General features: G+C 43.0%; 1 pseudogene; it reads right to left on the bottom strand.

The window, feature by feature from the left end:
• The window catches only part of LOC145415045 (glutamate [NMDA] receptor subunit 1-like), a 349,695-nt pseudogene that overhangs the window by 280,702 nt on the left and 41,573 nt on the right, over window positions 1–27,420 (bottom strand).

Raw genomic sequence — 27,420 nt, 5'->3', positions numbered from 1 at the left:
CCATCCCATGGGGCGAGAGTAGATGCCCTGAGACTCGGATATCCACCCCGCTCCCTTCTTAACAAGCCCAGATGTCACTTAAATAAAGGTACATGGTGTTCTATTTGTTATTTGTTAGTCCAACTACAAGTACTATTAGACAAAGTATTAGCAGGGCAGAGTAGGCTGGAAGGGGACACAAAGACCAAGCCCCGGGTGGGCTGTCCACCATATACCATTTTTCCCTTAGGTTCTTTGGTTCACACAATGCGAAATTGTAGAATGTGAGGGTTTCTGCCACCCATAAACTCACACTGTGTGAGGGTGCACTGTATAACTTTTGATTTATTGTTCTAACAGTTTATCACATAGCAAACAGTCATATAGTGAGACCAGACTGTATGTATGACACCTCCTTACAAGAAAAGGTCATATTTAAATATAACACTTCCATACATGAATGGGTCATATTTAAATATAACACCTCCATACAAGAAAGGGTCATATATAACTCCTCCATACAAGAAAGGGTCATATTTAAATATAACTCCTCCATACAAGAAAGGGTCATAATCCCAGCTCCTTAAAAACAAATTAATAGCTCAAGCATATTTACATTTCTTCTGTGGCCACCTTTTATGGGATTAAGGCATCTAGATACAGGCAGACAGACAGACAGTTTTACAATTCATAAGTCTGTGTGATCGTCATCCTGCTGCATGTGGTAATTGTAACCACCAAGGTGCTACATTCTGACATGACCAGTAAACTGGCAGGCTTCAGAATATGGTACAAACCCTTCGTTGTGAGCCCTAGGACTGTAGCACCCTCACACTGCCCTCCCACAAGTTTTGTCCTCTTCCAACTTCAAGCTTCCTCATATCTACCTGAAGGCCTACAATCATTTAGATGAATACAAACATCTGATGAACAATGGGCATGATGGTAAAAAGCCACGTCCACCACGAACGGCCCTTAAGTAACACCAAGGGAAGCTGCATGCAGACTAGCACCTATAGCTGATGATGGGTCATAAGTGCCTTTTCCCTTCTGGGTGGATCATATAACCACAAGGTCACAGGATGCCTCAAAATCAGTAGTAGCTAACAAGTTACTATATTCCATAAAGCTTGCAAAGAGTGGACTTCATTCTAAAACCTACCTACATACATTAGAGTCTTGCCTCTGAATGTCAAGTGTTTCTGAGTAGAGCCTGAAATTGGGGTAACCATTTCTTACTACAGAGCTTTCAGGTAGGCATGGTGTGGAATGAGTAAACTTGTAACATATTATACTGTTTTTACTTTACTTTGGCCTAAAACTGCAATCTCTCCAAACCTCAATGCTGAGCTGTAACAACAGATTTACACCAGAATTTGATGCTAATCATGAAGAAGTGCTATGGAAAACAAGTAAGGCAGTAGTACTGACCATTTTCTATCCTTTGGAAGCATGAAATATGCTGCAACAGGATGAAAAGCTGGGCCAAGTTTGAGTAAAGACAGTATAGTAATTCACTGTTTAGTACTACATGGCAAAAAGTGAAGTGACATACCTTGAGACGGGTGGGGATCATGTAGCCCTGAGGCTTGATAGTGGTGTTGCCTGGCCACACAATTTCACCCTCTTTGATTACCAGCGTCATCGTCTCCTTGGTCTAGAGGAAAGGGCACCAAAATGTTAGGTTACAAAGAGCAGCAACTTGTACATCTTGATGTGCATGTGAAATGTAAATATAATGTTTTATGTAAAAAAGGTTTGTTAGTTTTTCTGTCTACACTTAATTGGTACTCAGATATGTATATGATGAACTGTTATGTAGTTATTTTTTCTTAACCCCTAATCTGACTGGCCAAGCAGAATCATTGACCACAGGTATGCATCTGCTTCTGTGGGACTATTCCCCAACTACAGTACAATACTGTACATATAAACACAGCATAGGGATTCCGCATCCTCTTGCAGTAGACAACGCCTTCCCAGGGTCAGACCAAGGTCCTTCCCCACGGCTAGGTGCACGCAGAAAAAGGAAGGTTTGGCTTCCACATGGACACAGCAGTTGCTCCACCCACAGTTCGAAGTGCATAGGCTCCTCATCAACAGGGTGGTCCCTATAACATTCCTCTTCCATTCAGGCAGGTGATTTCCTGTGTGCTGTGCTGATGACTCAGTCAACATCATCATTGTCTGTCCTGCATCAGTTCTTCATTTCCATACTCCCACATCCATTATCCACTACCATACAAACAAACTGAGCCTTCCTCATTTTCCACAACAACACATAAGGAGAACACCAGGTGACCTTCTTGTTAAGTGCCATTTACAGACCATGCTGTATATCCCTTGGCTTCAATACATAAATTACCAGTACAGTGTACAGTAAATGGTGATTTAGTAAGCCCCTGGGTTAAATGTGTTTTATAAATATATATATTACCAGTACACCAGTCCTGTATGAGACAGCCATAGCATGTATTCAATATGGATGGTGGGTGTTAGTGCCGAAGTGGTGACATGTGGAAGTGTAGGAGGACTACTGCGCATCTAGGGCCAAAGGGGCATCCCCACCAATATATTGGTTTTAAGTTAGGTAGGGGAGACAACAGGCTTAACCCTCTTCTCAGTGACAGCACTGGTTGCCATACAAGATTCGACCTTCTGGACAGTGGTAGAGGGGCTCAAAGTCACGTGGGTTTGTCCATGCTGCCGGGTGAACAAATCAGAGCAGGCAGGCATCTAAGCCACACAGCCCAAACCAATCAGCATTGTCACTCTCTGCCACTCCCCCAGAGCAGCCAATCAGCAAGCGTGTGGCCAGCCCGGTGTGCCAATGAGGCTTCCCTCCCGTGTTCACTGAGGTGTATAATTATTATGTATTGGATTTTTACCCCATTTATCATGGATTATTGGTGACAAGATGAGCTGTTGTTATTGGGGTTGAAGGGGGGGTGACAAAATGAGTTCATCACATAGTTACAGTGAGGAGGTGGTGCCTATAACCTCTCGTAAGCATCAGAAGTGTGTGGAGAAGTGGAAAAAGGTAGAAAGGAAGAGGAAAAGAGAGTGGTGAGGGGAGACAGCGGGAGGGGGCGTGGCACCGAGGAGGCAGAGTTGGATGTTGATCTCCTAGATGACGACCTCACCATTTAACCCCCCACTACCCCTTCTCAATTTACTTAAGCACTACACTACTTTTTTTTTTTAGTGTTATTATTTCAATATAATATGGTAGAGGAAAAATAATAACTGCATTGATTTCAGTTTTAGTTGTCAAAAACGTGAAATTACAGTAATAATTATTCGTTTATTAATATTAAGTGAACTTGTTTATTAATATTAAGTGAACTTGTACATTAATACATTCGTTGATGTTTTTTCTGCTATGTTTTTAAATCCCTACAATATGTTATTATGCCCATTTATAAATTGGGGGTTTGGTTTACTGCCTATTTTGTGGTTACAGTTATTATTGTTTTGTTTTTTTGGCTTTACATGTAGAGCATAGGCGCTGATGATAATTTTGATGTATAAAAGGTTTGTTTATTGCCTTTTGGTTATGACGTTGCCATAAACACAACTTTAAAGCGTCATAACTCAAAAGTACCTTTTGGCGCCGATGCCCCTTTGGTTCTAGACGCCTCATATATATATATATACAGTAAACCCCCTGCTATCACGCATTCAGCTATCACGCTTATCTGCTATCATGCACACATCAAATCACAACCATACATGCTATCACGCACCCCAAGACCGCTATCACGCGTCGAATTTGAAGACAGTCTAAGTGAAACTTCTTCACACAGCACTTCATACTAGTTTTTTTTTTTTTTTTTTTTTTAATGCGAGGAAGAAGGAACCAAAGGCCATGAGCCCGCAGTAACAGTTCCCTCCAAGAGAAAAACAAAATACAATAGAGAGCCAAATTCAAGATCCGATCATTATGAGATGCCTGGACACACTGCATTTGAAAGACTGGAGATCATAGGCAGCAGGAAATACAGACAGAGGGAGACAGTTCCAGAGTTGACCTGTTGCATAAATGAAGGACTGGGAGTAACGGTTCTGGACCTGTTGCATAAATGAAAGACTGGGAGTAACGGTTAACTTTTGCATTAGAGAGTTGGACAGAAAAGGGATGAGAGTTTGCTGCCAGACGGGTGCTACGCGCCCGTTGCAGAGGTGGAGGAATGCAAGCAGACAGTTCAGAGGAGCAGTGACCATTAAAGTAGCGATAGAAAAGAGATAAAGATGCAACAGTGCAGCGAAGAGACAGAGGTTGAAGGGAGTCAGTAAGAGGAGGAGAGTTAATGAGACGAAAAGCCTTTGACTCCATCCTATTGACAAGAGCTGTATGTGGGGAGCCTCCTCACACATGAGAGTTGTACTCCACACAGGAGTGGATAAAACCCCTGTATAGAGTCAACAATTGTGCAGGAGTAAAGAAAGAGCGGAGTCGGCTTAGCACACCCAATCTCTTGGAAGCAGATTTTACAAGATATATAATATGATCTTTCCAAGATAAGTCTCGAGTAAATGAAACCCCAAGCATGTTCAAGGATGATGGAGGATTAAGCTGAATATTATTAAACATTAGTGGGTATACCTGTGGGAGATTTTGTCGGGTTGATAGGTGTAAGAATTGAGTCTTAGATGCATTAAAAACAACCATATCATTTTTACCCCAGTCAGAGATACGAGCCAAGTCAGACATTAGGTGTGCCATAGCCTCATCCCTTGTTTGTTGATGTAACTGTTGAGATGGGCGTTGCGGGAACCGAATGGAAAGGTGAAGGGTGGAGTCATCAGCGTATGAGTGGATAGGGTTAGATGTACAGCTTAGAAGATCATTGATGAATAAAAGGAAGAGAGTTGGTGATAGGACAGAGCCCTGAGGAACACCACTGTTGATAGATCTAGGAGAAGAACGATGGCTGTCTACAACAGTGGCTACAGAACGAACAGAAAGGAAGCTAGCGATGAAGGCACTGATAGAAGGATAGAAACCGTAGCAGGGCAGTTTGGAAATTAAAGATTTATGCCAGACTCGACTGAAAGCCTTTGAGATGTCAAGTGCAATGGCAAAGCTTTTGCCAAAGTCCCGAAAGGAGGATGACCAGGAGTCTGAAAGGTAGGTGAGAAGATTGCCAGTGGAGTGTCCCTGACCGAACCCGTACTGACGATTGGAAAGAAGGTTGTGATAGGAAAGATGCCTTAAAATTTTTCTATTGAGAATTGACTCGAAAACTTTTGAAATACAGGACATTAAAGCAATTGGACGATAGTTGGAGGGTTGGGAGTGGTCACCCTTCTTTGAGACTGGCTGAATGAGAGCAAACTTCCTGCAAGAAGGAAAGGTACAAGTTGACAGACAAAGACGAAAGAGTTTGCCAAGGCAGGGTGTAAGCACAGAAGCACAGTTCTTGAGAACAACAGGAGGGACCCCATCAGGCCCATATGCCTTGTTAGTACTGAGACCAGTGATGGCAGAAAATACATCAGCTGAAGAAATTTTAATATCAGCCATGAGGAAGTCAGAGGGGGGGAAGTGATGGAGGAACAGCACCGGAATCGTCTAAGGTGGCATTGGAGGAGAAAGTCTGTGCAAAGATACGATAGGTAATTGGAACGGTAACGTGGTAAAATTCCCGATTATAGCACGGGCATTTGGAATGCATCTGAACAGATTCCTGCCGAGGACACGACGGGCAAAACAGTGACCCAAACCCATTCGGCTCGAAAGAATATATTGTACTACAGCATTGAAATTTAGCCAAACACTGAATACTTATTAATATTGTATTTTAGAATAAATATCAATCGTTTTGAAACCCATATAAAGAGTTAATATTTCTTATGCCGAAAAAACTGTGATGTCGATAAAGTAATCACGTGTTTACAACTGAGACAGGACTCTGACGACAGTGTGAGGAACGTGTGTGATAGCGTCCAAGTTTTGTTCCACTTAAATGTTCCTCAGCCATTCCTGATATATGGTACCATGTGATACCCCCTTTAGCTGTGGACACTAAAGACATGGAGACAGCCAAAGAGATCTGGCGGCAACTAAGCCACTCCCAAGCCTCGGAACCCATCAAACCACCCAAGCCGTAATCCTTATAAGAGTTTGATGGCCTTTTATGTTGTTTATTTATTCATTATCCTGTTATTATTAATATAATAATGCTTTATTTCATGTCAGAGGAGAGATTGGCAGGAAATCGTAGACATAAAGTGGTTAAAAGTTAGAAAAATGGGCCACCGAAAAACCAATTAGAAATTTTCCCATTGATTGTTCAGTTCAGCTATCACGTATTCAGCTATCACGCGCGTTTCCTGTGACCAATTAGGCATGATAGCAGGGGGCTGAGTGTGTATATATATATATATATATATATATATATATATATATATCGTTTTGCTCGTTTCTTTTTTAAAGGCTCCAATATGCTTGCATGCGTCGGTCTCGGTCACCTACTGGCAGCTCTCCATGCTGCACGATCCATTGCAGCCTCCCTGTTCAGTCCCTTAACCATGAGGTCACACTTAATGACCTCGTCCCATGTCATTCTCGGTCTACCCCTCGTAACCCCACCCCCAATATTAACACTTCTCACCTTCCTCACCCAATTATCATCCCCCATCGTCTCCACATGTCCAAACCATCTCAATCTACCTCTCCTCATCACAACACCAGTACACTCCAGTCCCATCCTACCTCTCAACTCTTCCATCGTGAACCCAGCCCCCCCAGACCTTGGACGCAGGGATGCACTACACATCCACCTAATCATTGTCATTTCTGTATGTCTGAGCCGGCGAATATCCTCCTCCTTCACTGCCCAGGTCTCACTACCATACAGCAATACACTTCTAACACATGCTGAATGCAAAGACCCCTTAGTACGTAGGGAGAATCCTCTCAATGTCAGGAGAGGCAAGAGCTCCCTGAACTTCTTCCAACCACTTCTCACCCTAGCCACAGAGCTAGCTCCAGCCCCACCTCCAGCACACAACATGTCTCCCAAATAACAAAACTCTTCCACACACTCAAAAGATTCACCACCAAGTTCAATTCTTTCACTTCTGACAATCTCCACCTGCTCACCCCAGCACGCAGTACACATAAAATCAGCATTATCTCGCAGTCTACCTCTGATATCACTACATCTCTTATGCAACCATTTATCACACACACCGCACAAGATGGAATTGGATTGTTCTATGTATGAGGTCTGTTCAGAAAGTACCCAACCTTAGACTCTAAAAAAATAAATTGCTAACCTGTTGAGCTAGGACACAAATCCCCCTAAATGTAGGACCCTTCTGGCTTGATACATGTAGCCCAGCATTCATTCCACTCCCTGAAACATTGTCAAAGTCGGTTTTTGGTATCCCCTGCAGGTGCTTCATTCCATTTGTTATGATCTCTTCTCTCATCTCAAATCGGGAACCCTTCAGCGGAGTTTTGAGCTTGGGGAATAACCAAGAGTCACATAGAGGTATGTCTGGTGAGTAGGGAGCCTGCTGTACCTGCAGTATGTTGCGCTTAGTCAAAAATTCCTGAATCAGTTGAGAAGAATGGGCAATGGCGTTGCCATGGTGCAGCTTCTAATTTACTGCTTACCAAAGATCTGGTCTTTTCCACCGAACTGTGTCATGATGATGACGATAATGTCGTAGTAGTACCGTACTGTTTGTTGACTGTCTGGCCTTCTGGTGTATATTCAAGATGCACAACACCACAGAAGTAAAAAAAAATGTCCAAATGCATTTCATCTTGCTGTGAACATGTCGTGCTTTTTGTTTTTGGCCAAGGCAAACCTGCATGCTTCCACTGGGATGAATGTGCTTTAGATTCTGGGTCGTACCCCTACGTCCAAGTCTCACCTCCAGTGATAACAGTCTTCAGAAAGTCTGGATTGCAATTTGCACACTCCAACATGATTTGAGCAGTGTTCAATCACAGAGCTTATTGTTCGCATGAAATGAGTTTTGAAACAAACTCCAAATCATCCACTAAAATTTCATGTGCTGATTCACTGCTCATTCCAGTTTCATTAGCAATTTCTGACAATTCCCATGACCAAACTGCAGACTTTCTTCACATTTTCAGCACTCCTGAAAATGGCCTTCCAGGAAGTGGATCACTCTCAACTGACATTTATCAATTTTTGAAGTGATTGTACAGTTGGTCGAATAGGTTCGTTAAGTCCAGATAACTTATCTTGCTCTCGTGTTCCTGAACTCAATTCTTCTGAATTATCTACTCTCTGGCTTAGGCTTCACTGTCATTCTCTAACTAAATATATCTGTGCTGTTTACTTATCCTCTAATTCTACCATGAAAAATTCTTCGACTATCTTACTTCTGTGATGGAGCACATGTTATCCATTTCTCCATTCTCTGAAATCTCCACTCTAGGAGATTGCAACACTCACCACCACCTTTGGCTCTCCTCTCCTTTCACTGACCCACCTGGTGAACAAGCCTACATCTTTTCTATCCTTAATGACCTAGTGCAGCTTGTACGGCACCCTACCCGTATCCCTGACTGCCTTGAAGAGAGCTCCAAAATACTTGACTTCTTCCTTACAACTACTCCTTCGGCTTACACTGTTAATCTCTCCTCTCCACTGGGCTACTCCGATCAGAACCTGATTACCTTAACCTGTCCTATCGCTCTGGTACGGCCTGTGGACCCTCCCCAAAAAATGTCGGTTGTAGCACTTTGGAGCTGTTGATTGGGAGGCCCTCAGGCAGTACTTCTTTGATTTTCCCTGGAAAGATTATTGCTTCCATGCCCGGGAGCCATCTGAGCGTGCATTGCGCATTACAGATGTTATTCTCTTGGGCATGGAAGCATACGTTTCCTTCTCAAGTCCTTTAACTAATGCACGAAAGCCTTGGTTTAATCACGCTTGTTCCAATGCTGTCCACGACAAAGAATGGGCCTATAAAAGGTACCAGAGCCAACCCACCCCTGAATCACATCATTTTGTTTCTGCCCGGAATAGTGCTAAGTCTGTTCTTCACTCTGCTAAAAATAATTTCATTCATACTAAATGATCTCTACTCTCCAACTCAAATTCTTCCTGCTCCTTCTAACACCTTGCCAAGAACCTTTCTAACAACTTTACCTCATCATCCTTCCCTATTCTTTTCTACCCTGATGGCTCTGTAGCTATTTCTTCTACTGATAAAGCAGATCTCTTTGCTCAGACCTTCTCCTCTAGTTCCAACTTAGACGATTCTGGTGCTGTTCCTCCATCACTTCCCCCCCCTGACTACCTCATGGTCGATATTAAAATTTCTTCAGCTTATGTATTTTCTGCCATCACTGGTCTCAATACTAACAAGGCATATGGGCCTGATGGGGTCCCTCCTGTTGTCATCAAGAACTGTGCTTCTGTGCTTACGCCCTGCCTTGGTAAACTCTTTTGCCTTTGTCTATCAACTTGTGCCTTTCCTTCTTCCTGGAAGTTTGCTCTCATTCAACCAGTCCCAAAGAAGGGTGACCATTCCCAACTCTCTCTCGCCCAATTGCTTTAATATCCTGTGTCTCAAAAGTTTTCGAGTCTATTATTAACAGAAAAATTTTAAAGTATCATTCATATCATAACCTTCTTTCTGATCATCATTATGGGTTCTGTCAAGGACGCTATCTTCTCAACTACCTTTCAGACTCCTAGTCATCCTCCTTTCGAGACTTTGGCGAAAGCTTTGCCATTGCACTACATCTCAAAGGCTTTCATTCAACTCTGGTATAAATCTTTAATTTCCAAGTTGTCCTCTTGCAGTTTCTATCCTTCTATCTGTGCCTTCATCTATAACTTCCTTTCTGGTCATTCTATAACTGCTGTTGTAGACAGCCATCGTTCTTCTCCTAGATCTATCAACAGTGGTGTTGTTCCTCAGGTCTCTGTCCTATCACCAACTCTCTTCCTTTTATTCATCAATGACCTTCTATGCTGTACATCTAACCCTATCCACTCATATGCCGATGATTCCACCCTTCAACTTTCCATTCGGTTTTTGCAACGTCCATCTCAGCAGTTACTTCCACAAACAAGGGATGGGGCTATGGTGCACCTAGTGTCTGACTTCACTCGGATCTCTGACTGGGGTAAAAATAATCTTGTTGTTTTTAATGCATCAAATACTCAGTTCTTACACCTATCAATCCGACAAAATCCTCCATAGGAGTACCCATTGTTTAATAATATCCAGCTTAATCCTGCATCATCCTTAAACATACTTGGGGTTTCATCTCTTGAGACTTATCTTGGAAAGATCATATTATACCTCTTGTAAAATCTGCTTCCAAGAGATTGGGTATGCTAAGCCTACTCCGTACCTTCTTTACCCCTGCACAGTTGTTGACTTTATACACGGGTTTTCTTCTCCTCTATGTAGAGAACAACTCTCATGTGTGGGGAGGCTCCCCACATACAGCTCTTCTCAATAGGGTGGAGTCAAAGGCTTTTGGTCTCATCAACTCTCCTCCTCTTACTGGCTCCCATCAACCCCTGTCTCTTCGCTGCACTGTTGCCTCTATCTCTTTTCTATCGCAGCTTCAACGGTCACTGCTCCTCTGAACTGTCTGCTTGCATCCCTTCACCTCTACAACAGGCGCGTAGCACCCATCTAGCAACAAACTCTCATCTCTTTTCTGTCCAACTCTCTTATGCAAGAGTTAACTATTACTCCCAGTCCTTCATTTATGCAACAGGTCAACTCTGGAACTGTCTCCCTGTCTATGTTTCCAATTTCCTATGATCTCCAGTCTTTCAAGTGCAGTGTGTCCAGGCATCTTGAAATGAGTGGATCTTGAATCTGGCTCTCTTTCGTACTGTTTTTGTGATTTTCGTGGAAGGAACAGTTTGCAAGCTCCTGGCATTTGGTTCCTTCTTCCTTGCATTAAAAAAAAATAATAATAATAAAAAAATAAAAAATAAAAGTACTAAGTAGAGTCACAAGTTTGGTAACAGTGTAAACCCCGCTGCCAGCCGCAAGATCACTTCTGCCTTCTAAACCACACCTCCCCTACACCCCCGTCTCAGCCACAGTACGTCTCTTGCTGGATGCCACCACATTTAATTACTGTGTTACATATGTTAAGCTTGATGGTTACATTTTACAGAAGAAGCATAGAATTACAGTAAGACCTCACTATAATGGACTAATTGGGGACCAAACTATTCCAAAAAATGCGAAATTCCGATAAAAGCAACATCCAGACTTACCCCTGCTAATCCGGACTTTTTCCGAAATATCAGACATTAGTCCAGATTGCATGAAAGGTTTTAAACTGTTTTGGCTACCACTGCAGTACTGTACTGTGTTATAACTTCACTACATTAATCAAATGGTAAAATAATACTGTACTGTACACTGACAAACATGTCTTTTATTTACCTGATTGTGGTGAACACAGCTGAAGTGGTCAGGCGGTCCAGACTGCTTCTGGCTTTATCGGACTTTTTCCGATATATAGGAATTTAGTCCAGTAGTTCCAAGGGTCCGATAAAAGCGAATTCCGGACTACTGAAGTCTGTTATATCGAGGTTTTACTGTATTTACAGTCATCCCTTAACATCCGCATTTTTAACCCCTAAATGATGGGTGTCCACATACGCTGTCCGAAGGTACTAAGGCCAAAAAGACGGATGTCCTCATATGCGGTCAGGCCCCCCTCCCCCCCAAACCCACCCCACCCACCCCATCCCTTACCACCACATTCACGCACCACCCACAACCCACCCCCACCCTACCACCTTACTCACACACCACCCGCAACCCACCCCCACCCTAACCCACCCACCCTGACCCCTTGCCCTCTCTCCACCATCCCCACCACCCAACCCCCAAACCTCCACCACCCCCCAAATCCCCCCACCGTCCCCCAATACCCTCCATAGCTCCCTACCACCACTAACCCCAACCCTCTCACCACCCCTACCCTCACCACCCCCACACCCATCTCCCATGCCCCTCACAATCCCCAATCCCCTAACAGCTTCCCCACCACCCCCACTCCCCCCATGATCCCCTCACCACCCCCCCTCCTTCCACCACCATCCCATATCTCCCACCCCTTACTACCCTCCCCTACCCCCACCACCCCCAACCCCCTACCCTCCTCCACTCCACACCCCAATCACCCAACCCCCACCCCCAAACCTCCAACATCCCCCAAACAACACCACCCCACCAACCCCCACCACCATCCCCACCCTTTTCCCCCCCTTCATCATCCTCCCGACCCCCCACTTACCATCCCCACCCACGACCCCCCAACCCACCCCCCACACCCTAAGCACCCAGTCCCCATCCCCACACCACCCCACAACTCCCACACCTTCCACAAAACCCCCACCATATCACACCCGCCGATTATGCCCGTCCTGACTGTATGTCAAAACATTACGATGCCCGTCTTTTAGGGGTTATCATACACAGTTTTAAATATCCGTGGGTGGATATATCATAAACAGTTTTAAATATCCACAGGAGAATACAGTACTGGGGCCGGATTCACTAAAGCATTTTATCTTGTTGAACTCGGCTGACACTGTTCACTGCCAATGTAACATTATCCCAGACACAGTTCATGGCTGTTTTAGTGGTGGCATTATCCTGTGAATCAAATATAACACTCTTCCTTTTGGCCACTTCATTTATTAATGCCATTAATTCATCAGGGGAAAAGTTAGGACAGGCTGAGGATGTATCTTTTCTTTCATGTTCTCCTTTGCAATCTTGGTGGCGAAGGGCTTTGTTGTGTTTACCAGCTGATACAAGGGGAAAGCTCTGTGACACGGTGGTCATACCAAAGCTTTGTGTGTAAGAGCCTCCATTAATGGCTAATCGGAAATCAGCTGGTAACGGTTGAAACGCCGATGAACCTGATGACCTGCCTCCCATTGTCGAGGACAGGTAAAGTGAAAATGTTAACTGTTTTTATAGCTTCTCTTGCCCTTATTGTTGTACTGTTTGTAGAGACACCTTGGTCCCAGTGAACGTGCCTATATGGTGGATGTGCGAGCGAGCACTATTTGATATCGCACTAACTGATACACCTAACTTATGGGGATAAATTCAGTTGGTGGATGAGTGACTCCAACTTTAGGGGTTAAAATTTTAAACACTGACAATTACCCTAGTATTAAATAATTGTATACGTACATACACGCACACGTGTACACAAACCCTTGATGAGATGGACTAACTTGGTTTGCTGCCCTCCCCACCTCTCTCTCATAAATAATACAAAGCAGTACGCATTCAAATCGCAATGAAATCATACAATAGTGGGTGAAAGAGTTATTTTATATTATACTGTGAACTACTGTATAAGATACAAGTGATTTAGTGATATTTCTGTGATAATCAGAGAAGTTATGATGCTAAGCGCATTAGCTAATGAACATTTTTGTGGTTGCAAACTGTGCAGCTATGTTATGAAATGACTTATGACATATCATTAAGCTTTATAAAAGTACGTGGTAATAAGAGTCATTCATGAAGTTTGATAAAGTTTGTAATGATTTTCCTCACATCATTACTGTTTCACGAAAGTCTAACGTAAACACTGGAATATCGTAACAAAATCATAGGAGACTGGCCAGAAGTGTTTTATTTTTATTATTATTGCAATTACTGTGATGAGGCAACGTGGCTGTAACCCTATTTTGTATGGAAAAAATCTTGTGGTTTGGTGGAAATTTCCACCTCCCTGGGCTATTTCCTGCATCTGACAGTCAAAACACACCTTGTATTCTCTCAAATCGTTCTCCATGCTTGCAGTGCCTACAGACATGCAGTTTGTTGCAAACAATAGTAGAAAGCTTGACGTTTTTCTGACAAAAATTTTAGCTCTCAAGATTAACGATAAGTGGATTGAAACACAAGTTGAAAACACACAATTTTTTCCTATTGCTCCACAATGAGCACAGTCAGTATGTTGTCATCGCAGCTGCTGCAACCAAAGGTTTAAGGGGGGTCCAGTGGCCTTTTTAAGGGAGGCAGCAGATATTCACGGATTTTTTACATACGCAGGTGTCTCTGTTACCTAACCCCCGTGTATGTTAAGGGAGCACTGTATATCTATATAAAAAAAAAAAAGGGGGAGTGTATTTTGGCGTGTGCTGGGAGCCATCTCCAGCTCCACAAGTATCTATCTATCTATCTACCTATAGCCCGACGTCCTAATCCCGCAAAGGGTGGCCGCCGACAAAACACCTCCAAGTCGCTCTGTCACCCACCATTTGACTACCCTCCCCCCAACTCACCCCCCCCTCCCTCATATACCTCTCAACTCCATCCCTCCACCTCATCCTCGGTCAATCCCTCCCTCTCCCTCCCTCCACCTCACCTACATACACCCTCTTAGTCAGTCTTTCATTCTCCATTCTCTTCACATGTCCAAACCACCTCAGTGTATTTCTCCTAATTTTCTCAACCACATCCACATCCACCCCACAACGTTCCTTCACTTCTTCATTCGTCAACCTGTCCCTCCATGTCATTCCACATGCTCCTCTCAAGTAACTCATTTCCACTGCTCTCACTCTTGACTTGTTCCCCTCTTACAAGGTCCATGCCTCACTTCCATACGTCAGGGTCGGGATCACAATACTATCATGCAGTGACTTCTTAACTTCCATACTCACCTCCCTATTTCTCATCACTGCTTTCAGTGAACCAACAACCTTCCTTCCCTGCTGTACCCTTTCACGCACTTCATCCCCCAAAGTTCCATCCTTAATCACCAACACTACCCAAGTACTTGAATGCACTCACATTCTCCATATCCTCACCATCCAACCTCACTGTACATTCTGTGACTTCATTCCTCTCAAACACCATAACTTTACTTTTGTTTACATTAACTTTCAGCTTCCTCCTCCTACACACTGTCCCAAATTCATTCACCAAACCTTGCAACTCCCATTCATCTTCACTCAACAATACTGTATCATCAACAAACAGCAACACAGGAATCTTCCAAATCTCACCCTCATTCATTAGAGCCACCCCCACATCAACTGCCCTACCTTGCACCTCCTTTACAACCCCATCCATATATATATTAAACAGCCATGGAGACATCACACAACCCTGTTGCAGTCCCACACTGAGATCAAAGAACTCACTCAGCTCACCATCCACTCGTATCTGATGGTGATAATTATGGAGTACATTTATAATATACAGGGAAACGAATAATCATCATCATCATCATCATCATCCGGACCTACTTTCCCACCCCTGGGCGGGGTGAGGAGTAGCAATATCCAGAGAGCCCAAGTCTACTCAATCCAATGGGCCACGCTTCCATTCACTCATCACTCAAGCCCCCAAAATCCTGCCTCTATTGGATAAGCCAAAAATATTCATCACGTTCTACAGCTTCACACAAATGTATCCGACAGAGTTAATTCAGATGCTGCCACATTAAAAAGAGGTTCCAAATCCCTGATCATGCACTTCTCACAACATTTATCCAGCCAGCTCGATCTCTCGTCACTTCCCTAGCCTCACCGACTTCCAAACCTCTCTTCCTCACACACTCATCCACCATATCTCTCCACCTTCTCCTTGGCCTACCTTGCCTCCTCCTTCCTTCAAATTCGCTCAGATATACCTTTTTCACCACACTAATGTTATCCATTCTCTCCACATGACCTTGCCATCTTAGTACACTCTCTTTGATTCTGGTGTCCACGGACTTCCTTGCTCCACATCTTTCACAGATCACATTATTTCATATCCTATCCACCCTCTGTACTCCACATACATGTACATCCCTGAGCAGTCCCATCTCCACTGCTCTTACTCTTGACTGCTCATTTTCAAGCCACACCACAGTATCACATCCATATGTTACAGTTGACACTAACACTCCTTCATGTAAGCCTCGTGCAGCTGCAACACTCAAGCCTGTTTATCAAGGCCTTCATTGCACCAGCTACTTTTTTTCCTTGTGTCACTCTACTTTCCACTTCTTTTGCACATTTTCCTCTCTTTTCTGTCACTGTACCCAGGTATTTGAACTCTCTCACCAATTCCAGTCTTTCTCCATTCACTATAGCATCACACTCGGAGTCACCTTCTCTCTCAATAACCATCACTTTACTCTTTTCTACACTTACTCTCATGGCACAACACTCACAGACACTAGCAAAACACTGCACTGGCCTACCGAGTTCTTGTCAGGTCCTTGTAAGTAGTACTGCTTCATCAGCATACAAGATGAGATATTCCATCCAGCACCATTCATTACCAATGTCATCCCCCTCTCCATTACTCATGTTTCTACTTCTATTATTAACTCATCCATATATATATTAAACATCCATGGGGACATCACACAACCTTGTCACACGCCCACACCAATTGTGAATCATTCACTTAGATGTCCACTAACCCTTACACATGCTTCAATACCATCATAAAAACTCTTGACAGCACCTAGCAGCTTACCATCTGTACTATACATGTGCAAAAGCTTCCACAATCCTTCTCTGTCCACTTTGTCACATGTTTTTTCCAGATCCATGAATGTCATAAACACCTTATGGTCCTTCTCACACGCCTTCTCTGCTATCTGTCTCACTGCAAATATCTGATCCACACATCTTCTGCCACTCCTAAAGCCACCCTGTTCATCACTCACTAGGACTTCTGATATCTCTCTTACTTCCTCTATAATAATAATAATTCTTCCATATAACTTCCCTGCCACACTCAATAAACTTATGCCACGATAATTCTTGCACTCACTTCGTTCACCTTTATTTTTGTACAGGGGTACAATCACAGCCTTTTTCCACACTGATGGCACAGTTTCACTCATCCATGCCTTCTTACTTACCTCCTACAAGCACTTCATTCCACTCTCTCCATTACACTTAATCATCTCTGCATACACCTCATCAACCCAAGATGCTTTCCCATTTTTCAGTTGCTTCACAGCACTCTTCACCTGTGCGAGTGTCACGTCTCCTGGTATGGCATTCCTTCTCTGCACACCTCCAAAACCAATCATGTTTACAGCCACCCTGCTCTCTCCATTCCCATTCATCAGGCTTTCAATATATTCTTTCCATCTGGTCCTTACTTCATCCCCATGGGTTAATAATCTACCACCTACATCCTTCACACCATCACATTTCTTTCCGCTTTCAATTCTACATTTCTGCACCTCTTTCCAAAGTAACTTCCTATTTTCTGAGTAGTTTGCATTCATTTTTCTTTCTAGATCATCATTTAATCCTTCTTTTTCCTCTTCACTACTTTGTTTACGTGCTTCTTGCTCTCAGTATATTCAGTTATTCAACCGAACCCCTGTCCTGTAACCGCTCTAGCCACTTCTTCCTCTTTCCCTCCACTGCTCTCTTAACCTCATCATCCCACCAAGCCATACCTTTCTTCTTTGTTACTCTTGCCACACTACACACTGCTTTAGCATTTATAACAAAGCAATCTCTATATGCATTCCCCAGACTGTGGAATATATGTACTGTATATATATATATATATATATATATATATATATATATATATATATATATATAACTAATTTGATGTTATTCCTGTAAAATGTAAACATCAAGCTTAACATCTGTAACATTGTAATTATATGTGGTGGGATCCAGCGAGAAACAAACTGTGGCTGAGATGGGGGTGTAGGGGAGGTGAGGTTTAGAAGGCAGAGGTGATCGTGGCAGCCAGCAGGGTTTACACTGTTGCTAGACTTGTGACTGCTCGCTACATGTCCGCACTTAACGAACTCATTCGACCACCTCTACCACTCCTTTATTTGCTTTACCCCCATGGCTTAATTTCCCCAAACTTGCTGGATCTTCCTCATAGTTTCAACTTGGGTATCACCTAGTTATGGCAAAATTAGATGCAGTAACACTCTTCCACTTTTTCGGTCTTTGTGCTGAGTGTGGGAACGCGACGAGTGTAAGATGCACAACCATGAACACAGGCTGACTGGCAGCCACTGAGTCACTCATGGCGGCTGGCATAAATCGCGTATGTGCATGAAGGTCCTGCACTGTGCTACACAAAACTCCACCCCTATCCTCCACCTGGTTAGTGAGAACTGTAAGAGGCTCCCAGCAGAACAGGGGTTTAAACACATGTACTGTACCATAGTTTTAAGTAAATGAAGGTTAAAGTTGGAGTACGTGCAGTTAAGTCCGCGCTGTACTGATGAATATGATACATTGATTTAATGCTCTTGGGTAGTACTTTAGAGTCATATAACACAAATAAATTCATAACCTATCCTACCCTAGCCTACTCAATCTAACCTACCTAATTTTCAATGATATTAAAAAAATTAATGAATGCTTAATATTATGTTACCTGAAAAACCTATGAGATGAAAATAGTGAACTTTAGAAAATGTATTACTTTACTCCTATTAGTAAATTTTTTATGAACTATTGAAAAGCTATTTTTCTGGAAATTTTCCGATTTGTAAAAAATTTTCATCTATAATAGAGATGTTGACATTAGTTAGGCATAACTAACATTTATGAACACTCACCACCCTAATGAGGCCATGTTGCTTATGTAGGTTGGGGGGGGGGAGGTAAGGAGTAATAATCCAGGAGGTCGTCACCTGGGTCAGACTCTGTCTCCCCAGTGACGTCCCTCTGTTGCTCCTCCAATCGCTGCTGTGTGGTGAAGATGTCCTCAAAGAAGGGCAGATAAGCTTGTGGCTCATACTTTGTGAGGTCTCTGATGTCTGCAAGTTTCTCTTGAGTAAGCAGAACACCATTTGGGTACTTCAGTGGGAGGTCTATTTTACCTAGATTAAACTTTGTGGCATCATACTTCCCAGAACAACCTTTCTGCAGCTTCATTTTACAAGGTTAAATAAAATCACCAAACCCAGATTTAACCTCAATGCCCATCATGTAAGTGTTTTTCACTATGAACATCTTGAAGCCACATCCTTTCGGTGCCGTCTTGCTGACACAACCTTGGAGTACTTGGAAATCCAGAAATGAGTCCTTGTTCATAGGTACTACATTGAAGGGATGAGTGGTTCTACAGGCATGCAGGAACTGTATGTAGTGCTCAGTTGTGTAACCTTCATGGTCATTCAGTTTCAGTTCCAGGTTGCCAAAATCATAGTCACAAGGTAAGTAGGAATGGCCTGGATCCATAAAATAATGGTCAACTGTAGTAAACTTCTGAGCATGGATCCAATGTAGGTAAAGTAGCACTACATTCATGTTTTTATTCTGACCACCACAGTTGTCAATAAAGATTACCAACTTGCAAACACTGTCACTCACACTGTTCTCCACATAATGGTGCAGACAAGAACAAATTTCTATGGAACCACTCTTGCCCTGAGTCTCATTCCAAACATAGAAATAAGAGTCACCACTTTTTATGTCATGAACACAAAAGTTATAGGTCCACAGAGTTGCAAGGGTCTGTTGCAAATCAATGGAAATAACTGCTATTCTAGGGTTTGAGTCTTTCTGCAAGGCTTTTCATTAGCATAAGCTAAATGGAGCAGTCGTTATATTTTCAACTCACTTATCTCATCATCATTTGCAACTTCTTTCAATTTCTCAATCTGTACCTTGTAAACATCACAAAAGTTACATGTGTCTGGTCTGAGAGGTTCAAAACCAATGTTAAACTCATTTTTGAAAACTTTGGTAAACATAAACAGAGACACTTTCAGGTCGGCATTTCCTTCAGAATCTAGTTTAACAAGAAGGAATCATACAGTGATGCAACACTGGAACCAGGTGGAAGATAGACTCGATGAGGACTCTTAACTCATGAATAAGGAGAAGAACATGTGGGGAGAGAACGTATGAACTCCCTTACCACATCCACCTTGTCTTCCAGGGTTTTATTCTTTGATTCATGTCTCCCTCTTTGGTCCTTTTCAAGTGTGCCAGTGTCAGATTTTTTCAGTTTTAGCAGCACATTACTCACACGTTTCTTGGAAATGCTGTGAATGTTCAAAAACGTCACTTGACATACCTGGATACACTCATTCTGCACCAAAACACTGTACAACAGAGTATTTTTCCTTTTACTTTCTTTGTTTTTCACTCGTCTTCTCTTGACGTTAATCACTTCCACACGACTGGCCAGGTAACTATACCCACCGCAAATCGACTTAGGACCTTCACACAGAATTGCTATGGGAGAGTTGTCTGTCTTTGCTTTGTGTTTCCACCTCTACCAAGTGAATTTTTGGGGAAAGAAGTAACTGGGAACTCCTCCGGTGTTGGCGGGAGGTGGTGAAACACTCAGCACGTCGCGCTTGCCCAGAAGCGAGAGTGGGAGTATACGTTCCCATCGCTCCAAGCTTGCACCATGTATGCATTACTGTTTGCCCTGTTATTTTCCTAGAGTCGAGTCGTCCTGCCTGGAAAGTACTGCTCAAGGGATGAGAGGGTCCGTAGCATTGCATGGAAGCAGGACACTGTCCCTATCAACATGATTTGTTAACGTACTGAATGTGCAAAATCGACCATCATGAAGATTCTTGCTGCAGCACGCGGCCTGCCACCTGATATTGTATCAGAGCACAAGCATGCCAGTGGAAAGAAGATGACGACTTTCAGAGGCAGAGATACACTTCTGATCAGTGAAGTAATCAAGATTCCTCAACTAACAGCAGCAGAATTGGAAAGAATGCATTCCCAGCTGTTACAAGACGTCTCAATTCAAATTATCCAAAACCGCTTGCAGAAGGAGCTGGGTTTGCCAAGCCACACCGCAGCCAAGAAACACTTCTCACTGACCACATGAAGAAGCAGCGCATTCAGTTTGTCAAGAAGTATGCACACTGGACATCAGATGTGTGGAGAAAAGTTATGTTTTCTGATGAAAGCATATTTCAAGTGTTCCAGGTGCGTCCTACCAAGGTTCGTCTCCCTGCCTTCCACAATCGATATGACCCTGCTTACATGGTGCCGACTGTTAAGCACCCACAATCAGTAATGGTATGGGGGTGTTTCTCAGGTGACACGGGAAGAAGAGGCCTCTGCTTTCTTCCCATGAACCTGATGATGAATGGTGGCCAGTACATTCAAGTTCTGAAAGATCATTTGTTAAGCTTTTTTGCTATTCATGGGTGCGAGTTTTTCATGAACGATTCAGCTCAATGTCACAAGTCAAGAGCGCTGAAAAATGGCTTCAGGACAATTGGATTGAGGTCCTCGACTTGCCTGGCAACAGTCTAAATCCAATAGAAAACTGCTGGGCAAAGATGAAGAAAATCATGGCAGAGAAGACACCCAATCTGGACAACCTCAAGACTGAACTGACAAATGTTTGGTGCAAAGAAATGTCTTTTCATTACTTTAGAGATCTAAGTGATTCCAGGCCAAAAAGCATCTAACTGGTCCTGAAAAACAAGGGACATGATTTCATAGTAATGAATGGCATTTCATGAACAAATTGACTTAGGACCTCCCCCTTGTGGAGGGAGGTCCAAAGTCAATTTGCGGTAGCTGTAGATTGCGCATTATGATCTTTCAATCCCGAGTAATTTCCAAAAATCTGGTTTACATTTTCTTGTCCTACTTTGTTAAAGCACAGTTAAACCTCACTATATTGGACTAACTGGGGCCCAAGCCAGACCGAAAAATGCAAAAGTCCGATAAAAGCGACATCAGGACTCCCCCCTAGACTTCCTCCTCCTTTTGTTATGCACAGAGGCTTGCTTGTAATTCATGCATTTATTCTCTCTCTCTCCGCACTGGGCAGTTCCATTTTACTTCACATATTTTTGTCATTGTTGTCACCTTCATCTTCACCTTCCTATTCATTTTTACCTTCAATTTCAGTTCACTCTGATATTCACATTCACTTTCATATACAATTCCACACTCACTTTCACATTCAACTTCACCTTCACACTCACTTTCATTCATTTTGAATTTCCATTTCATCTTCACTTGCAACCTTACTTTCTCACTTTCAAATTTACCTTTACAATTACTTTCACTCACCTTCACTTTTGCCCTCCCTACTTTTACTATCACATTCACCTCCACCTTCACCTTCACTTTCACCTTCATTTTCTCTTTCACCATCATCTTCACTTTCACCTTCACTTTCACTTTCACCTTTACTTCCAAGTTTTCTTTCACCTTCACTTTCACTTTCACCTTCATTTATCTTGTCCTTTACTTTCACCTTCATCTTCACTTTTACAACCATTTTCACCTTCACTTTCACCTTGATTTTCACCTTCCACCTTCACTTTCACTTTTTACTTCACTTTTATATTCACCTTCACTTTCACCTTCCATCTTCACCTTCACTTTCACTTGACTTCACTTTCACTCTCACCACTTTCACCTTTACTTTCACACTACCTTCACTTCCACCTTCACAATGCCTTCACTAACCTTCACTTTTACATTCACTTTCACCTCCCGGAGAGAGGGAGGGAAAAGAAGGAGAGACGCCACTTGTCGTTCCCATATTTATTCTCTCTCGCTCTCTCTCTCTGTTGACTTTAACATTCCATATTCACTTCTGTGCTCTCTTTCACCTTTGCTTTTACAAGCATTTTCACAATTACATTAATTTTCATTTTCAATTTCACCTCCTCTCTCTCTCACCAGAGAAAGAGAGACGAGGAGGAAGGGAAAGAATGGAGGAGGAGGAGAAAGAGAGAGAGAAAGAGGAGAGACCCATGTTATGGTATCTCCTCCGTTTGTTTGTTTATTCCTTTATTCCAAGAGACAGACTGCTTCTGGCTATATTGGACTTTTCCTGATGCATAAGAATTTAGTCCACTTAGCTTCTTGAGTCCATTAAAAGTGAATTCCGCTATACTAAAGTCCGTTTTATCAAGGTTTTACTGCATTTTGCACTACACTCACAAGGTGGTCCAACCACACACATGCTGGTACAAGTTTATTCCTCTTACTCACATACTCCTCACCAGTCTCTTTTCCTTTTCCTTACATTTTCTTTCCACGTCTCTGGCCTCCTCTGGCACTTTGTTGGCTTCACCGGACATTCATCGTCACTTTCCGATGATGGATGCCATTATGATGTGTACTACTTTAGGAGTATAACCACTCAAAACAGGAGGAACGACAAAGTGCGTCTTCCCTTCTCGACTATGGCTGCATGACTACCCCACACTGTGAAGAATGGCGGACGTGATTGGCGGAGCGTGAAGACTGTAAACAAAGCGCCCATAAAATGCTCTTTTCACTTACACCCCTGTTACTGCTGGCCTTCGAGTTAACCAGAGGGTTTTGGTTGGCAAAACAGGGAATAGTAACCCTTAGAGCCTGTGGACATATCAACCATTTTCCCTTAAAATGACTGATTTTCCCTTACGGTAAGGCCTGCTCAACCGGCTCCTGCGCATAACTCAAAATGGCAACCTTTTGTGATTAGACCCCTCTTCTGCTGGGAGGCGTTACAGACCTCATGGGTCTTGACTGTTTCTAGTGTTTCATTAGAGCTGTCTGTGGCAACTGGTGGAGGAGGGGGAGAATGGAGAATACAGAGTTACTCTGAGGATGGTAAAACAAGAGATTTAACTGTACAATCTAGGTGGGTAGTATTTTTTGATGGTGAGTCAGTTGGACTACATTCTCCTGTGCAAGTGGATCGAACTGGGAGGGAAAGTTGAGAGGAGGGAATGGAGGAAGGATTAGTGGATTAGTGGAAGGGCAGGGCGATGCTGGAGTATCTGGATACAGTAGAGAAAAGGTGTTGGACAAGGAGATGGTGGTAGGAATATGGGTGGAAGGGGAAAAGGGAGGGGAAGGGGAAAAGGGAGGGGAAGGTGATAGAGAAGATGATCAAGTGTTTGGTTCTATTAGGAAATACAGTATTAGGCAAGGGAATGGTGGTGGAAGGAGTGGATGGCTAAGAGGAAAGGGAAAAGAGGAAGAGGGAGGGGAAGACAAAGGGATGGATATAGGGGTGAGGTAGAAGATATGACTGGTTGAACATGAGTGGAGTAAGAAGTCAAGGTGAAGCTAAGACAAAAGGCATCTCACTGGACCTCTCAAAGGGAAAGTCCTTGTATGAATCTGAGTGCTGTGAATTCTAATTCAAAGCGGTATGCAGGGCAACCTCTATAGAACACATTAGGGGGTCCACTACAACTAGCACAGGTGCAGAGAGAGGACTGATATTCTGTTCTAATGTGGCCAGGTAGAACACAGAGTGAACACTGTAGGCTGGGACAGCAGTATTTGGCTGGATGGCCAAAGCACCAGCACTTTTGACATTGATGCAGTGGGGGGATGTATTCTTGGAATGGCGGTGTAGAGTGTGACATTGCCAACATGTTTTAGCAGGCACAGTTCAGCAGACATAGTTGGAAATGCAGGGTGCTACTTGCATGAAGTATTTAGTGCATTATTATGGTTTAAAGATATAGGACTGAGAGGGGGCAGGCTTTAGAGGTATAGTGGAAAAGCATAAGTTAGAAGAGTATAAAACAAAAGTGGCAGAAACTGATGAAGCAGGAGTGGCTTGGTATGCGAGGGATGAGGTATAGAAAGTGTGAGGTGCGTAGGGTTTGAGAGTGACAAAATGAAATGAGACATTAGGGGAAGGGCTGGGGTCTAAAGTAGAAGAGGTGGGTAGAGTGTCTTTTGTTTTTTATTCTTGAAGTGGGGGGGGTTAACCGAAGAAGGATCCATGGTGAGGGTGGGAGGGTCATCAGCATGTGTCATGTCAGCAGACCTGGAGGAGAGAGGGTCAATTTCAAATACTCTATGTTAATGAAAAAAATTTGCTTCCCCACCCCACCACCCACCATGGAGAGGCTGTTCATTAGGGTTCGATGGTACCCAACAGCCCCAGGGGCAGTGAGGGACGTATACATGGCTACTGCCTGGTGTGTGATGGCGGCCGACAGAACGATGCAACACCCACCAGACAGCAACAGCTTGACCCTAGCCAACGCAGGACCAGCTGATTGATCTAGTGGGGCGACACCTAACCACCTGTCTTACCCCAACCCTCCACCAAAGAAACATGTTACCCACTGAGGGGAACAACATGCCACCCCGTGGAAGACTCAACTCCAAGACAAGAGGGTATGGAGAGTATACGGAACAGCAAGCACAGCATACACAGGGGGCAGGCATAACCCCTGTCCAGGGAGGTATGGACACAGATGATCTAGATCACAAGTAGACCTCTGCTAGTGATGTAGGGGGGGACAGAGGAAGGAGTTGGTGAAAGAAAAGTAAAGAGGGGCAACGAGAGACATACCACGCAAAATTGGTTGAGCTAGGGGCTGAGACCCAAAGCAGGTGGCCAGAACTAATTAAGAGTTCCTTTCTCCACATCAAATGCAAACCCCATCTCTGATGCCCTCCCACAATGGCAACAGGCGAGGGACTGGGGGGTTCGAGCCACATGTGTAAACAGAACTAGAAATGAGCGCATTTGCAATCATACGGGCTGGTTCATGCCATACTACCATCATGAAGGATGACAGGGGAAAGGCTTGCAAAGAAATGGTGGGATGGGCCAGAAATCTGAATGACAGTCAACCTGGGAAAGGAAAGAATAGCCTGTGGAAATAAGAGTTGTGGAATTGTTGGAACCGAACTAAAAAATCTTTCAAGAATAAAAGTGTTGTTGTAAATAAATGGGTGTTATGAATAAAGGAATGAGTGTCATGGGATGGGAATTACTTAGACAGTGGGACTGAGGCAGGAAAGTAAATTATGTAGAAATAGGTGTTCTAGGACAAGCAGTTAGAGAGTGCACTGATGGCTTACTTCAAAATATCTGTCAAGAACAAAAATGTTCAGAAAAAAAAAAAAAAAAAGGTGAAATGGTCAGGACTATACGTGTTGCCAGTTCTGGGTAAACATGGCAAGTGCACTCTGCCATGTAATTAGAAGCTTACGGTATATGAATCTTTTAATTTTATCATTCGCACTGATCAAGACGTGATAACTTTAATTCTTTGCGGCTGGAGGGAAGCAGCCGCCATGTTGGCGATGATGTCAGTATTCATACTGCAGATGATGCGTCAATCCATCACACAATACTTTAACAGCAACAGAGATAACAGTTGTACCTACATGGCCACCGTAGATCCAAACTACTCCCTTTGGGTATGTTGTGAAGGAATACTTTTCATGGTGTAAATGGATGGTATCTGTTAAGTAAGTTAGTTGTGGTGAAATTGACCAGAAGTAACTTACAGCTACACTATTCCTGAGCAGTGTTCGTGGATGAGGTGGAAAGTGTTTAATGTAAGGCGTACAATATCAGACATGTGAGTTTATAATGGTATTATGCTCATGAATATTTAACATTTGGCCTCTTCATTATTAGTTTTCTGTGAGAACAATCACAGTGGTGATTCTGAACTCAGTAGTAACGTACCGTCAAGAGAGTGTGATGAAATACCGAATTGGTGGTCATTTACCGAATCAACACCAAATTGGCACTTTTAACTGGTAAGTGTTATAGATTTTATCACCATATAGGTTCATACTAACCTAATTATCTGAAATCTGGTCAGATTTTTGTATTTAATTTTACTTTTTTAAAATCCGGACTCACAGCAAAAAAGCGCTAAACTTAGCGAAAGTATTTCTCCTTTGGCTCAAAAGCTTGCCTTGGCAGACTTCTGCTTTGAATAAATATTAATTCAAAATACAGATGCATTTATTTGCACTTTAAATCAGTATTTATGCAAAACAGAAATCTGTCAAGGCATGTTGGCGATCTAAAGTAGAAATACTTGCCAACCTTAGCATGTTTTCGCTCTGAATCTTAATATTCTTCTAATAGTTAAAATAATCACAGTTTTTTGGCCGAATTTCAGATAAATAGGTATATATGAACATCTATGGTGAAGAATATAATATTTTCACAACAGTAAAGGCTGCTTTCCAGCACTGGGAACTTCCGATGAGCAGCCAGCCACCACTGCTTTCGTTTATTGGTAGTGGCTGATACACAGAGGAATAATTTCCCTTGTGTGCTTTTGTCAGTGCACTTACACATTGGAATGAAACACTAGCAATTATTCCTCTTGTCACTGGGCATTCTTGGAGGTCAGAAATAAGCAAAATGTATGCAGGCTAAACATAAACAAAGTGCCTCAGTGTGAGTAATGATGCCATGACCAATCAGAGGCCGTTTCAGAGTCACGTGTTTTTTCAGCTACTTTATCTATTATTTTTTCATGTTTCTGCACAATTTTTTTGTAAATAATGGTTGACGGAGTTATTTTCTGCGTATTTTTTACCCATACATGTATCTTACTTCAAAAAAACTTTGACCGGAAACTTGTAAATTGTGGTGGGAGTGGAGACAGCCCATGAGAGTATACCCTGTGAAAATGGGTGCTGACGTCTAAATACAAAGGCCAGAGGGCCTGCATAAGAAGTAGTTACATAGGTTATGTTGCAATAATGGAGT

This window comes from Coenobita brevimanus, chromosome 101 (genome assembly GCF_032717465.1).
Source record: "Coenobita brevimanus isolate Jiangsu-jjx chromosome 101, ASM3271746v2, whole genome shotgun sequence".
In the NCBI taxonomy this organism is placed as follows: Eukaryota; Metazoa; Arthropoda; class Malacostraca; order Decapoda; family Coenobitidae; genus Coenobita; species Coenobita brevimanus.
The sequence above is the reverse complement of the archived record's forward strand: the minus strand, read 5'-3'. Positions and strand labels throughout refer to the sequence as shown.